This window comes from Rhipicephalus microplus, chromosome 8 (assembly GCF_043290135.1).
Source record: "Rhipicephalus microplus isolate Deutch F79 chromosome 8, USDA_Rmic, whole genome shotgun sequence".
Lineage (NCBI taxonomy): Eukaryota > Metazoa > Arthropoda > Arachnida > Ixodida > Ixodidae > Rhipicephalus > Rhipicephalus microplus.
Window position 1 is genome coordinate 52,125,574 of NC_134707.1, and position 17,041 is coordinate 52,142,614.

Sequence of the window (17,041 nt, forward strand, 5' to 3'; positions counted from 1 at the left end):
GAGGTTATCTGATAGGTGGCTAAAGTCAAGGCACGAGTGAAAATTAAGCCCTTCACTGCAATGTACGAATCCTCAACCTCACCATTTAAGGGAAAAAATAAATCTAGTTTTTGGTTTTAAGTATTACGACTTAGTGGCGCTAGCCACCACCCGATCTAAAGGGTACCGCCACATCCATCCATCCATCCATCCATCCATCCATCCATCCATCCATCCATCCATCCATCCATCCATCCATCCGTCCGTCCGTCCGTCCGTCCGTCCGTCCGTCCATCCGTCCATCCATCCATCCATCCATCCATCCATCCATCCATCCATCCATCCATCCATCCATCCATCCATCCATCCATCCATCCATCCATCCATCCATCCATCCATCCATCCATCCATCCATCCAGCGTCAAAAAGCCTCTAGAGAACACCGACATGCTAAGCAGTGGGGTGAACCGACAGATGACGTTGAAAGAAAATGGGAAATATTTCTAAGCTGTAAAAGGGATGCATCCTTTCTGATCAATGAAAATATTAGAAGAAAGGTAGCTCAGTGGATGGCAGAAGTACGTAAAGAAGATAGAAAGGCAGCTGCGAAATTTTGGAACCATCTAAACTCCCTAAGAAGTGAGACGAGCCTAGAGTAGAGGTTTATAACTACAGCTCAAGGTGCTAGGCTAGAAGGGGACAAAGCTATTGAATATATTAGAACAAGGGTGACAGAAAAATTTCAACAAAAAAGTGCTTTATGCACCACAACAGACAAGGATGAATCAAGTGGCGCAATGGCTCCGTTTTCACAGCGAGAGTGGAAAAGGGCTGAGAAAAGTGTTCCTAGTAGTGCATCAACAGGCCCAGATGGCATTCCAATTATGCTGATAAAAACATTAAGTCCGAAGTCTAAGCAGGCTTTGAGAGAGGCAGTGAAAAAAACAATAATTGATGGTGTAGTTCCCGATGGATGGAAACTTAGCAGGATGAGCATGATCTATAAAGAAAAGGGGGACAAAGCTGACATAAACAACTACCGTCCTATAACAGTGACATCAGTTGTGTGCAGGATGGTGATGCAGATTATAAAGGAAAAATTGCAGGCATGAATAGAGGATGAGGGGGTGCACGGGGAACTGTAGAATGGGTTTCGGAAACACAGAAGGTTGGAAGACAATCTGTTCGCATTGACGCAGTGCATCGAAATATCAGAAAAAACACAGGTCCCTGTGGCTAGCATTTTTGGATATCAAGGAAGCGTACGATAGGGTGGTTCAAGAGGAATTGTGGGGAATAGTGAACACAGTAGGCGTGGAAGATGTAGTCACTTATCTTTTAAAGGATATCTATAAAGGTAACAAGGTAGTTATAAAGTGGGAAAAACAGGTATCCAAGCCTGCAGAGGTAAAACGGGGGCTCACACAGGGATGCCCCCTGTCACCCTGATTATTCATGATGTACCTACAAGGATTAGAGGCCAAATTAGAAGAAAGCGGACTGGGATTCAAATTCTCTTTCGTCAAACAAGGAAAACTGATTGAACAGGCACTACCAGCATTGATGTACGCAGATGATTTAGTGCTAATGGCCAACAACAAGGAAGATTCGCAGAGATTGGTGGGTATCTGCGGAAATGAGGGAGATAAGTTAGATTTCAGATTCAGTAAGAAAAAATGAGCAGTCATGATTTTTAATGACAGTGAAGGTAGTGAGCTTAAAATACAGGAGGTCACGCTAGAGATAACAGATAAATACAAATATCTGGGCGTATAGATAAGCAATGAGGCCGAGTACCTAAGGCAACACGAAATATACGTGACGACCAAAGGTAACAGGAATACAGTGGTGATGAAAAACAGGGCACTGTGGAATTGCAATAGGTATGATGTTGTGAGAGGAATATGGAAAGGGTTAATGGTTCCTGGGCTGACGTTCGGCAATGCGGTCTTGTGCATGAGATCAGAAGTTCCAGCAAGATTAGAAATTAAGCAACGTGGAATAGGTAGGCTTGCCTTAGGAGCTCACGGGAATACACCAAATCAGGGAGTACAAGGTGATATGGGATGGACATCATTTGAGGGCAGGGAAGCTAGCAGCAAGATAAAATTTGAGAAGCAATTGAGAGAAATGGGGGAGGAACGTTGAGCTGGGAAGGTATTCAGCTACTTGTACATGAAGATTGTCGATACAAAATGGAGGAAGGGAACCAGAAAATTGACTAGTAAATACTTAGAAGACAGCAGAGGTTCGAACCAAAAAGAATTATCGGTTAAGAAGAAGGTGAAGGAAGCTGAGACCGATATGTGGAGTATCGGCATGATTAAGAAGTCCGCACTAGAGATCTAGCGAACTTTTAAGCAGGAAATAGCCAAGGAAAGGATCTATAATAATACTTGTGGTAGTTCTCTACTGTTTGAGGCCAGGACGGGAGTATTGCGAACCAAAACATATCGGGCCAAATACGAAGGGTTAGACACGGTATGCAGTGCATGTCGAGAGAAAGAGCAAACTGCCGAACACTTGATAATGTTCTGTAAAGGGCTTCACCCTATAGTTCAGGATGATGGAGCAGAGTTTTTCAGAGCACTGGGGTTTAGGGACAGGGAGGGCAAAATAGTCTTTAAGTGGGTAGAATTAACTAGAAGGGGGTTATCAGATTGGTGGCTAAAGTCAAGGCACGAGTGAAAATTAAACCCTTCATTGCGAAGTACAAATCCTCACCCTCACTATATAAAAGAAAAAAAAATCTAGTTATTGGTTCATTAGGTATTACGGCTTGGTGGCGCTAGCCACCACCCGATCTAAAGGGTATAGCCATAATCATCCATCCATTCATTCGCAACGGTGCTGGAATGTAAAGGCGCAGTTTGGCAACATTGAGCATGGCAACAGTGACGTGAGTCGGTCTGGTTGGTCTACTTCTTGAAGCGGGTAATTTGAAGTGCGCTAACCTGATGCGAACCACTAAAACGTGATTTTATTTCAAAATATGCCCTTCCTTGGCAGAAAAGTAACACTACGAGGTTTCTGGACCACTATTTCAAAAATCAACGTCGATTTAATACTAGCCTTTATTGTCCCTTTAAGAGATTCGGTCCTAAAAAGTCGCAGGGATCATCGCGCACTCGTGAAAGCCGACTCGAATAAGAAAGGCGTCTTATTTACATTTTGTTTTTCTTAGTTGTGGCATTGATCCTCCAGGACTGCAAGCATCGCAAGCTTTCTGAAACTAGCGTGAATTTGCATTTACGACGGGATCGGAGGCATTGCAAACTTTCTGCACCTCAACCTGGTTTAAACAGACTGCGTGATTGGCCTACCTTTGACCAGTCGAGTGATAACGTCAGAAATTTAGGAACACTGTGACATATGCCATGATGGTAGCACATCTACACGTCATTTCATGATTACTGCAACTTTTGCGTTGATGGCACCGTCACCGACAGTCAGTATCCGCATAAAAATTATGTTTGCTGTTCCTTCTTTCGTTCTTTTTTCGGTAACGTGTTTTCCATATGCTTTTCTTTCGCTCTTTATTTGCCTACCCTGTATTGAAACAATACAATGTCCACATGACAGTCTTTGCTTCATGACCTCCTTCTGGAACTTTTAAGCAACATGTAAATTGCCCCGCCACGGTGGTCTAGTGGCTAAGGTACTCGGCTGCTGACCCGCAGGTCGCGGGATCGAATCCCGGCTGCAGCGGCTGCATTTCCGATGGAGGCGGAAATGTTGTAGGCCCATGTGCTCAGATTGGGGTGCATGTTAAAGAACCCCAGGCGGTCGAAATTTCCGAAGCCCTTCACTACGGCGTCTCTCATATTCATATGTTGGTTTTGGGACATTAAACCCATCAATCATCAATCAAGAAACATGTATATTGTATTTTTATGATGTTGCAATAAGCTCAAACTTGAAGCTTCGCATTTCGTAACACCTCAGCATTTTGCCTCAAGGTAAAACAGAAATACTAGCGTATCGCTCACTTCCATTAGCACACGTGGAAGCATGCCACGTACCGTGATATCAGTGGCTACCATCGCAACCACTTAGCGTGACATTGTCACTGAATGAACGGCCATAAACAAAATTCATTGCACCTGGGTGCGCCAAGGGCGCGAGCGAAACATTGGTAGCCGTTTATTGCCGCTGCAAGAGCGTCACAAATACCCTTGCTCACTTGACTTCATGCGTCGCACGAAAAGACACTTTATTCTTCCACCAAGCATGGGCTCCGAGACGGAAAGCCACGCAACTTATTGTGAGCTCAGAGATCGGAGCGTCGACATAGCCAAATCCAGACCAGTCGACATATGCCGCGCCTCAGTCGATTCGAAACGGCACCTTTGACCTGCGGCGCCGTGACATTGCGTAAGACCTGAACGTTAACGTGAAGAGTAGCGCTGTAGAGTATGTCTACCTAGGACAGGTAATAACCGTGGAGCCGAACCGTGAGATTGAAGTAACTAGAAGAATAAGAATGGGGTGAAACACATTTGGAAAGCACTCTCAAATTATGACAGGTAGATTGCCACGATCCCTCAAGAGGAAGGTATATAACAGCTGTATCTTGCCGGTACTTAGCTACGGAGCAGAAACCTGGAGACTTACAAAGAGGGTTAAGCTTAAATTGAGGACGACGCAGCAAGCTATGGATAGAGAAATAGTAGGTGTAACCTTAAGAGATAAGAAGAGAGCAGAGTGGAGTAGGAGAAAAAAAGGGGGTTAGGGATATCATAGTTGAAATTAGGAAGAGAAAATGGGCATGGGCCGGGCATGTAGTGCGTAGACAGGATAACCGCTGGTCATTAAGGGTAACTAACTGGAATCCCAGAGAACGCAAGCGGGTTAGGGGGAGACAGAAGGTTTGGTGGGCAGATGAGATTAAGAAGTTTGCGGGTATAGATTGGCAGCAGCAAGCACAGGACCGCGTTAACTGGCGGAACATGGGAGAAGCCTTTGTCCTGCAGTGGACGTAGTCAGGCTGATGCTGATGATGATGATGTTTATGAGCTATGTGGATGCCGAAATTCTATCGAAAAGTGCGCTTCTATTCGGAAAGTACTAAGTTGTCAGCATGGCAGCGCATGCACAATGGTGGCAGAGTGTAATGTGTCGTCACGTGAAGCTAACAACAGTAGTTCTTACAGTACCGCAACATTTTATTGCTACTCTGCTAACGGAGTCGGAAGCCTTGACGCTGCGCAGCCCGGTCTTCTGTTGGAGCGACACGGTTTGCAACGCAGCTTGCATTCAGACCGTCTACGGAAGACGTTACAGTCGTTCTTTCCGCAACCACCCCAGTTGATTCTTTCGCATTTTCTTGAAGAGTTGTTCCAGCTCCATCTCGGGAAGCTTCCTCTGCACCGACTCACAGGCTTCTCCCCGCAGCCTAAATAAAGAAATACGGTAAAAGAATACAGTGAGTACGTTTGCAAATATCTGTAGCGATGTGTTCTCTACGACAAACACATCTCATATATTTTTGACGGATGTCATAAGTGGTAAACCAAGGCAAAATGCAACTTCACTAATGAAGTCCCAAGTTTGAACAAGCAGTTTTACGAACTGACCTATTGCGTTTTTCATGCTTATCTTTAGCTATTTTGCTATGAAACTATCTTCCAAGTGATGCTATCGAAACAAATGACCACAATAAAAAAATACACACGTGGAAACATTGAAATCGACGACTCGAAACACTCATGCATTTTTTACTTAGGGTGGAATGCAAGCAACTTTGCCCTTTAGTGTGACCTTATTGTTCTCACTACAACTTCCGAAAAGAAAAACCATGAGTGAGTGATCGTATCCTTACCAAATTACGTAATGTGGGACGCAAGCAACTTTGCCCATCACTGTGGTCTGACCGTTTCCCCTACAACTGCCAAGAGTAATGACCACGATTTAGGGGCCGTATCCATACCGAACGACTTAAGGGGGGATGCAAGCAACTTTGCCCTTCAGTGTACTCTTATCGTTCCCCCTACAACTGAGTGACCATATTCTGAGTGAGTAACCATATCCTATACAAACGCCAGCGTATGTAGCTGCCTTGTTGGGAAACTTGGCAACGGTGAGGCACTGTTCCTCCGTTTCTTGGCAAAAAGAAGTTCCAAATATAGTACAGGATTCGACCGGTACAGCTATGATCATGGTATCAGATTATTGCGACTGGAGTCATTCGATGGGCACTCTAGGCACACTTTGACCGTCTCTGTCGGTTAAGTGGTGAGCATTTGTATGAAGTCCAAGGAAGATAACACCGTCCCAGTCTGATGTATAAAGTTTTGCCTAAAAGCGTGCGAGGGTCGCCATGATCGTAGCGTAAGCGGAGAGAAGGTGCAGCGGCTGTCTCGCATTGCTTTGGCCACCTTCAAAAACTTGCATTGCTTTTGCCACCTTGTTTATTTTTCATCTCACGGTGACCGTGACTTTAAAGTTCGAGTGCCATTTTGCTAGACGTACATACAGGGTCCTCCAAAAGTTACCATGCCGCTGTGCCGCGTATACTTACGGCAGTGTGGCCTGGTAACTTTTGATGGAACCTGCACGCATCACATCCCACGTTCCAAAACCATAATCCGCATTAAATCGCCTCCCTGCCTCCAGTGCCAGCCACCCTGATCATGCATCAGCTTTAGGCTGCCGTACTGAATTTAGTAACGCCACTTCTAAGCGGCGATAAAGACATGGACTTACATGTTTCTGATGAAGCAAGCATAGTGAGGGCAAGAATGGCAGTGAGTACAAAAAGAGCGATTAGGACGCGCATGACTGTCACAGTGAGGCGTTCTTCATAAAAATGAAGCGTTTATTGCTGTCTCGTGGCAGTTGCGTCTCTATTTATACTAAAGCGGACCTTGTCTGCCTTTAATTGCATGTCAAAGATTCATGTACAGGTCTCGCTTACGTGTTACTGCGGCTTGGGAAGACAGACACGTCATCGAGAGAAAAATCCTTGTGATGTAATTACGTATTGCTTTGGGGAATGTGCGCAAAGGATAAACGTGGTTAGGATTGCTATTAGTGGTAACGCCTGACATATATCATGAGGCGTGCTTGGCGCCCAGAAAGTCAAAGATTAATGATGCTGAAAAAATACGTGCATTGTTAAACAGCGCTCAACCGGGAAGAGATCAGCGTAACACGCGGGGAAGCTGAGGCCAGCGTTCATTTGAAATAACTACCGGGTAATATGCCATAATTTTATCAGCTATTACTCATTACGCAAGGAACAATAAAATATAGAGGTACAGTACTATCACGCGATACCAGTCTAAATAGCACAAAAATGGCCTGGGCAATTTAACAAGCATTTATAATTTGAATGTGGGAATTCCTCTCCTATTCAGTTATTGTTGAAATCCACCAGAGTGGTCTAGTGGCTACAGTACTTGACTGCCGACTTGAAAGCAGCAGGTCTGGATTCCAGCCGCGACAGCCTCTGTTCAATGGAGACGAAATGCGGTTCGTATTTGAGGTGCACGATAAAAAACATCCAATGGCCGAAATTTACGGGGAACTTTATTACGGCATCCCTTAAATCGTACCGTAGTTTTGGAGCCTGAAACTCCATTTATAATATTTTTTACGCTTGAAGAGATTCCAATTAGCCTATCACTACTGATGCGGATTATTGTGAACGAAAGCAAGGAATATCAATTCTGCCATTTCATTGATACCCGCTCAAGGCACCTAAGGGCACTAGAGGTGATAAAGCTTGAACGAGCAAAGTACATGTGAAGAGAACACACTAACTTCGGTAATGTCACACTGCTTTTCCGTACGCGTCGAAAAAAGAAGCACACAGCCTTTTTGCCACATTAAGAAATGATCCATCTTCCAGCGTACGTGTCGATATATTTTTCGTCTGTCTTCGAGTGCGTCATTTCCATCATCTCTCAATATTCAAATATAGAAGATAACGCTGCCACTGCAAACTTTTAGCTCTTGCTTTACGAAATTGGTACGCCATGGTTGCATGGCGATTAGCCACTGATCCGAGTTGCGCTGGTTGGAATTGAGCTATGGGAATCGCCTCTATATGAAGGCGAAGTGCTATAGGCCTGTGTTCTTACACTTAGGTGCATAGTAATTAACCCGGGTCGTTCAAAATAATCTGCAGCCTTCTGCTTGCACGACGTCTTTTCTATGCACCCAAACAACCCTTTTTCAAAACTGCGGGAGTAGCTTTTAAGTTTTAATTTTGCAGTTTATACCAGGGATTGGTTATGATTTTCTAATGGCCATACATATTAAAAACAGAATTTGTATCGTGATGAAGCATATATGTTATGAAATGTTATAAATTATCAAAAAATAAAAAAAAAACATCTTTAAGACTAAGGAAGTAAACAGACGTGAAAAACAGCCTCACTGCAGGGGTGCTGTACTGTGACGCCTTATTTAATGAGTATCATTTGCATAACATCTCCTTTAATTATGCGTGAAGCTACTATATATATATACCACCCCGTGTTTAAATGAAATTACCAGGAAGTAATCTTAATCTCTAGAACGTTGCCCTAAAATAGGAACCTTGACGTTTGAGCTGTGTCTTTAAGATCCTTACGGCATCAAATGTTTCTACTAGCTCGACTGTTGCTATGCTGTGACTGTTCAGTGGCGATTCGCATTTCCTACCTCTTAGCTGAAAGGTGACATGGCATGCGTTTTATTCGAGGAGGCTTCTCAAGCTGGGCTTCAGCTTTTTTTTTTTAGTGAGAAGTGCTTGTACTTGCGCCAGCACTAGTTTGTGCCAGAGAAATTTTAATGAAGAGCTGGGGATGTTTGTCCGGCTTTGCGCCAATGTGCCCATTGTAGACTGCCTCATGTAAGTACGATCTGACATGCAACCGATTTCGTTAATTCCGAGTGGAGGCATTTCGTGCTTTGTGCTTATTTCGCGGTGCGGCACCTTGGCTTTCGCTATTTCGAGAGGCGAGCGCGTGAGTGTGCGTCGACTATCGCACACGCTATTCCGAGACAGTGGCCTTGCCCTCCGCCAGTGTTGCACGTCTCGACGTTCCTGTCAGTATCGGTACACGTCCTCCGTCGTGGTCCGGTGATTATCAGTGACTTCGGACGACAATCCGCCACGTATGTCGTAGAACAGCTGCCACCTTTGTGCGACTCCCACTTGCGTCACTCGACACCCTACCATGCGCAAACAAAAGAACTCACGGAGCGCACCAACCGAACAGATGTAAACATGCTCTCTGTGTATATGTTTCATTCGACCACAAGAACAGGGATGGCGTACTCCTTTCATAAGGTATGCGTTCAATACTGCTAAGCACGAGAGTACTGGATGCGCTCCTTTCTTCTACGCGTGTATGGACGTGTATGCGGAACTGTGCCGAGGGGTGTGCCGCGGTGAACCTGTGTGCATGCCGTGCGGCCATAGCCTCCGAGATGGGGGCGCGCGACGCCACGCGCCCGCCATCTCGGAGACTATGGCCGCACGGAACACTTGTGTCATTTTTCCGTCACCAAGCATTATGTCACAGCAAGTGGCCTGAAATTCTCAGTTACTTCTCAATGCCAGCTAGGAATGCTTCCCTATTCATTCTGCAAATGATGTCATATACGCGCATTCATGGCCATCAGCTGATTTAAGCATCGCTAGCAGCATGCAGGTTTATCGAGGTCGCCGCGGGAGGCCGACGCATTTCCGTGCTCGCAATCACACCGAAAGTAAGCCCTGCGTTGGAAGAAAAAAAAATGCATATCTCAGAAGTGAATTATGATATCAGGATGAAATAGAGTGCATTGGATCGTGAATTATCCGTGAACTGACCACTGAAACGGGGTTCCCGTTTCACAGCCGCTTCTCGAGCTCGCATATGGGGATACGAGTGGCGGCGTTGCCGCTTTGCTGCTACGCTACAGGTGACGACAGTTTACCGAGGGACGTAGGGCACTCTTAATGTGCTTCGCCCCTAAAATTGCTCAAGATCATGGCGTCATTATGAAGTAAAATATCCCTGCCTGCTTAACTTCCAGTGCACTCGTCATAGCGAGAGCAATAAGAAAGGAAATAATTACAGCGTGCGGCAAATCTCCGCATTTCATCTCCACTAGTACATGACGCATACTAAAAATCTTGCTGTGGTCCATTCGTGGCGTAATAAACCCACTGAATTACGTCATTTGGAGATTACTTAGAGTATTGTTGCAGGGCTCTTTTAAGCAAAGTTAATTCAGTAATAACATTGTCTCACGTGCGACAACGCCTTAATCTTCAGAATCATTACTAGGTGTTGGTGGTGTGCCCCCATTATTCTTCTGTTTTCCATGTTCAGGCTACCGCAAGAAACCCGAAAAGAATATTTGCAAAGCAAACTACGACCGAAAGAAGGGACAAATGTGTGTCAGAGGTCTGAGGTGGCTGCGGACAAAAAATGCAACCTACTGTACCTTATCTTTAGGCTGTATCACCACATTATAGCCCTTAGTTCCATTCGAAGACTGTTTTTTAGAACCGTTTGCTTTCATATGCAGAGGCAGTATGTCTATAAGCATACACGTAAGACTTGTTCACAACGAAAAAGCATCAATAGCGCATAGATTTTCGTCTTCATATTTCAGAGACGAATCTATTGTTTCAAAATGTCAATGACTCGTTGCAACATAACAAGAAAAAAAAAAGGGGGGCCTTCCTTTTACGCGGTCACACCACGCTATCGACCTTGGCTGCTTTGGAAGGCAGTATTTCACACGCATTTGCATTTATACGCCGATGCTATTGTGAGAAGCACGCATCTAACACTCCTCTACAGGGAAGAGAGGCCGAAAGCACAAAGAACCTCGTCATTTTCTTAGCGACTAATCACTTGTTCAGAAATATCAATAACATGTAGCAACATAATGCGAAATGAAGGTATTTTACATTTACTCGTATGACCATGCTATTGACCTTAGTTACTTTGAAAGGCTTTATTTCGTACGCGTCAGGTTTCAAACGCGAGTGCTGTATTACAAGCACACTCGTAACACTTATTCACTGGGAAGAGGTGACTGTACCAGAGAGATTTTCGTCACTTTCTCGGACTACAGACTTGCTCCGAAACAACATTGGCTTGTAGCAACATAACACAGAAAAAAATGGGGGGACCTTAAGCTTCGTCTCTAAGAGTTGAACACGATAGCGGTGTTCTCTTCCTAGTGCGCACTTCAAACGCCTTGTTTATGAAAACTAGGCACCAACTACGTGGTCTTAAGGGTACAGTAGCATTTGGGCCTTTTGTAATGGGTGACTGGCTCTAAATTACGAAGTCACGATGATAATGTCAAGTTCTGACGCCCGATGGCATCGTACATTTGTACCACGAAATATTACGGCAATATTTCGGGTTGTATTGTTAAGCATGTATACTGGACGCGGGGAAAGTTACTCTCATGAATAGCATGAAAGTTACTTTCACTGCATTTCCAAGCCGAGGAATTTATTTTTGCTGTATTTGCGAGTAGAGGCGTGGATATGTGATAGAACACCCACTTAACATGCAAATAACCCGGGTTCGATCCTTATTCAAACCGAGAATTTTTCATCAATAATTTTATTTTCATCTTTCTCGATTTTTCAGTCACGCAAAGATGATTATTCGCTCGCAACTAACAACGCTGACGCCGACGCCAGAATTTGTGGGAAAGAAGCTCTAAGGCAGTCGAGTTAAAAGGTGTTTAGAGGGCCGATTTGGGCCGGTTGCCACGTGATCAACGAAGCAAAAAATAAAACAGTGCAATACACGGAACAGTGAAATAGACACACAGAGCGCTAACCAATGTTTTATTACATACATGAGAGTATATATAGCACACGTAATAAAAATGAGGGAGTGCAGAACGGTGACGTGTTGACACTTGTTCATGAAATCTCTGTGTGCGTCTGAAAAACAGCGAAGAAACAATCATCCACTTGACAAATACGCATGCAACTTCCCGGTTGCAGAGCGCCAACGAAAATACACTCACGGGTTTGTCACCTTTCTTGTCAAAGCGAAACGCCTCATAAATCTAACGTGCTCGTCGATCACTGTTATACGTGCGTAAGCGTATACCTTCGTTAGCGCTCCTCACCAGGGAAGTTGCGCGATTGTCAAGTGGATGATTAACTTCTTCGCAGTTTTCTCACACGCATGCAGAGATTTCATGAACAAAAGTCCCACGTCACCGTTCTGCTCTCCCTTCTATCACGTTGAGTGTGCTTCCATACACCGCTATACGTGGAATGAAACCGTGCCTGGGAGTCGGCGCTTTGTCCGTCTCTTTCACTGTCCCCCGTTTCGCGCTCTTTTACGGCGAAAGATGTTACGAGATCACAACACGGGTCACGTGCACCGTACTTGTCCGCCGCCGCCGCCGGTGTCCGTAACGACTATCACGCAAAGCGACAAAAAAACAAGAAATAAGTAAATAAAAAAATACCAAGGGCAGAACGTAATTCGAACCTAGGCCCCCTGCGTGCCAGTCAAGTATTCAACTATTGAGATGACGGCGCTTGGAACTCTGTGACAAACTCACCCCAGGAAGGCTTTACGTCGGGAAATGAATCACATTTTTTTTGTGTGTAATTAAGCGTTCAGAACAGCAAAGCTACAGCCAGACGTCACACAATGCGAATTGCGTAATGAGTGGTTGGCTGGTTGGTCGCAACCCACCACTGGGAATCGGCTATGAAACGGACGGTGCCTCATTTGTGAGATCGAATTGATTTACCAGCCGGATTATTTAGATAGGAATGTTTAAACAAAGATCGAATCGGTAAACAATATTTTAGACATAAAATAAATAAAGAAAATAAAAAAACGAGCAAACTAATATGGTTTCACATAAAGCGAATTTATACCTCAGCTTAACATTCTATTCGTTTTGTTGCCTTTAGAAAATCGCATACGGCCTCGCAAACGTTCCTGTGGCTAAATCCCTTTTCAGTTGCTCCAAAGTAAAGGACCACCGGAGGGGTTATTTAGAGGCAACCTACAGAGTGGTTCTTCTAACAGTCTCTTCCTTTGATTTGTATATAACCTGCATGTTAAGACGAAATGATGAAAGAATTCACTCTCGTTGCAGTGGAGGCATAGAGGAGATTGTTCCAGACTGGACCTGTGTAGTAAAAAATTCATGAGGGGGGGGGGGGGGGGACTCGGCATCGTAGTCTTTTAATTGATATCTCCGCCACTCTAGAAGAGCACCATTGACTTTTTCAGCGGTACTTAAAAAGAGAAAACTCGGTTGTTGCCAAGCGAGATTTCTCAAAATGATCTGATATGACCAATCTTTTAAAGCGGGCTACGGCGAAAAATGCCAGCGTCGGCAATAAAAAAAAATATGGGATAATTATGTGAGGCCACTGCGAGTGCGTCTGCATATTCGTTGGGGGTGAAACCTTTATGCCCTGGTATCCACACCAAGCGAATGAGTCGTAAATGTCTTGGGGAAAGGGCGTCAAATACTTTTAAAGAATTGGACATATTAGGCGCAGTTATTGAACTACACAGTCTGAAAGAATAACAGAATCTGTTATTGATAAAGGCAATTTCCATAATTATATTATAAGTGCACGTAATTCCGCTTGATAAATAGGTGTAAAATAGAGTAAACGATTTGAAAAAGACCAATCCAACACTGAAGATGCAATTCCAACTCCTGCCTTCTCTTCGAAAACTGAAGCATCAGTTACTATTACAATCTTTATTTCTAATCATGCCAGGTGGTCTTTTAAAATAGCATTTAGGTGCCTACGAAGTAAATTTTTGCAATTATTAGCAAATGTACTGTCAACTTATATTTTCATTGTTTGAATAGGTGTTCTTAGTACCGGTACGTCACGAAGGTTAACTTGTAATGTTTACTAGAGCTTCTGTACGACAATGTGCTGTGGACGCCTTAATCTAGACCACTGTTGGTTAAAGAAGGATGTTGGCTCATCAATGAAAACATATTGCGACCTCCTTTGTGGGGTAGCATATATTTTTTGGAAGGTACGAACTGCTAGTATTTGGAAACTAGCACGGTGAGAAGGCAGACGCGCTTCCTTATATAAAATATTAATTGCAACAAATTTAGGAAGCCCAAGACATAAACGTAACACTTCGAGTTCTATTAGTACCAGTGGTCTAATTTTGTAGGCGGGTGCTCCAGAAAACAAGCCACAGCTAAACTCCAATATTGGGCGAATATACATTCAATATGGAAAGTACAGGAATACAGAGTCTCGATTCAGAACAAGTAATCGGCTCTTATTGAGGAAACCAACCTTAGCGTAAATACAATGAATGATAATCTGACGAGTATCATTACAGAATCTGCAGTGGAAGTTGGAGGAACGGTGGTTAGACAGGAAACTGGCAAGCTTTCCCAGGAAACGAAGAATCTCATTAAGAAGCGTCAAAACATGAAAGTCTCAAGTACAACAGACAAAATAAAACTGGCAGAGCTTTCGAAGTTGATTAATAAGCGTAAGGTATGCGATGTAAGTAGGTATAGAATAAAAAGAATGGAACACGCTATGAAAAACGAAAAAAGCATCAAAGCAGTGAAAAGGAAACTTGGGATAGGCGAAAATCGGATGTATGCACTAAAGGACAAAGAAGGAAAAATAACTACTAATATGATTAGGGTAGTCAAAATAGCAGAAGAGTTTTACAGAGATCCGTACAGTAGCCGGCACAACCACGACCTTAACACTATAAGAACTAGCAGTAACCCAGATGACACCCCGCCAGTATTGATAGAAAACGTCAGAAAAGCCTTGGAGAGCATGCAAAGAGGCAAAGCTGCTGGTGAGGATCAGGTAACATCAGATCTGCTGAAAGATGGAGGACAGATTGTGTTAGAAGAACTAGCCACCATGTTTACGAGCTGTCTCCTGACGGGAAGAGTACTAGAGTCTTAAAAGAATGCTGACATCATCTTAATACATAAGAAAGGAGATTACAAAAACTTGAAGAATTACAGGCCGATCAGCTTGCTCTCCGTAGTATACAAGCTATTTACAAAGGTAATTGTTAACACAGTTAAGAAAACATTACAATTCAATCAGCCAAAGGAACAAGCAGAATTTTGAACAGGATACTCAACAATCGACCACATTCATAACATCAATCAGGTAACAGAGAAATGCTCAGAATATAGCTAACCACTATACATAGCCTTCATAGATCACAAGAAGGCGTTTGATTCAGTAGAAATATCAGCAGTCATGCAGACACTGCAGAATCAGGGTGTCGATGAAGCACATGCTGGAAGAAATCTACAGGGGATCAACTGCTACCATAGTGCTTCATAAAAAAAAACAACAAAATACCAATCAATAAAGAACCACAGGTGGTCGAAATTTCCTGAGCCCTCCACTACGGCGTCTCTCATAATCATATGGTGGTTTTGGGACGTTAAACTCCACATATCAATCATATCAATCATTAGAATAGCAATCATGAAGGGTGTAAGGGGACACAATCTCCCCAATGCTTTCTACCGCGTGCTCACAGGAGGTTTTTAGAGGCCTAGAATGGGAACAGTTAGGGATAGAAGTTGATAGAGAGTACCTTAGTAACCTTCGCTTCACCGATGACATTACAGTGCTGAGTAACTCAGGGGACGAATTGCAACTCATGATTACGGAGTTAGACAAAGTGGGCAGAAAGGTGTGTATTAAAACTAATCTGCAGAAAACAAAAGTAATGTAGAACAACCTCGTAAGAGAGCAGCGCTTCGAGATAGGTAATAGTGCAATTCAAGTTGTAAAAGACTATGTTTACTTAGGACAGGTATTAACCGCGGAGCTGAACCACGAAATTGAAGTAACTAGAAAAATAAGAATGGGGTGGAGCACATTTGGCAAGCACTCTCAAATTATGACAGGTAGATTGCCACTATCCCTCAAGAGGAATATATATAACAGCTGTATCTTGCCGGTACTCAGCTACGGAGCAGAAACCTGGAGGCTTACAAAGAGGGTTCAGCTTAAATTGAGGACGACGCAGCGAGCAATGGAATGAAAAATGGTGGGTGTAACCTTAAGAGACAAGATGAGAGAAGAGTGGATTAGAGAACGAACGGGGGTTAAGGATAATATAGTTGAAATCAGGAAGAGGAAATGGATATGAGCGAGACATGTAGCGCGGAGACAGGATAACTGCTGGTCATTAAGGGTAACTAACTGGATTCCTAGAGAAGGAAAGCGGATTAGGGGGAGACAAAACGTTAGGTGGGCAGATGAGATTAAGAAGTTTGCGGCTATAAATTGCCAGCAGCAAGCACAGGACCGAGTTAACTGGCGGAACATGGCAGAGGCCTTTGTCCTGCAGAACACGTATTCAGGCTGATGATGATTATGGCACACAATATATCATGACCAGCACATTACAACGTAAACCAGAACGTTTATTGCTGAGTCTACGAAGCATCCCAAGCACCCGTGCTCCTTTAGCTGCCATATTTTTTATATGCTGACTCCAATTTAGGTTTTCAGTTTAAGTCACTCCTAAGTATTTAATTGATTTCACCTGCGGGATAAAGTCCTGTCGGTAAAGTACGGAAATATGCACTAGAACACTTATCGGAAAAACTACAATTGCCCTTTTTCTTATGTTTAACGATAGATTAATGTCGTCTTACCATGTGTCCAGAGCGTTCATATAAAACTGTAGCATCTGATGCAGTGTATATATGTATATCTGCAGCTGTTGCAAAAAATGCGATTTCGTCAGCGTATACATACACCCGTACATCATGTTGTACTGGAATTGTGCACAATAAACTATTATGTAATAACGGCGATAGCACCAAACCTTGGGGGAAACCTGTTGTTTGTTTACACTTTGAAGACGACACGCCAGATTGAGAACAATAGAACTCTCCATCTTTTAGAAAAGAGTAAACTCATGCCACGTAGTTATTTGATAGGCCGACGTGCGTAAGCAAGTTGATTAGCTTAATGCGTTCCACACTGTCATATGCTTTTGCAATATCTGAAGTTACTAAAGCGGCACCCACCAGGAACTAGAGTTCAACCAAAGCAGTGTCCAACCAAAGCACAGACATTGTTATC

The 17,041-nt window shown here is 43.6% G+C and overlaps 1 long non-coding RNA gene across 1 annotated transcript; it reads right to left on the reverse strand.

The window, feature by feature from the left end:
- Nucleotides 1-5,123: 5,123 nt before the first annotated feature.
- On the reverse strand, nucleotides 5,124-6,828 carry LOC142768509 (uncharacterized). Its single transcript, XR_012885318.1, has 2 exons — nucleotides 6,685-6,828; nucleotides 5,124-5,374 (listed from the first exon to the last, which is right to left on the reverse strand). It is a non-coding gene; the product is annotated as an uncharacterized LOC142768509 (long non-coding RNA).
- Between the last annotated feature and the right edge of the window lie 10,213 nt (nucleotides 6,829-17,041).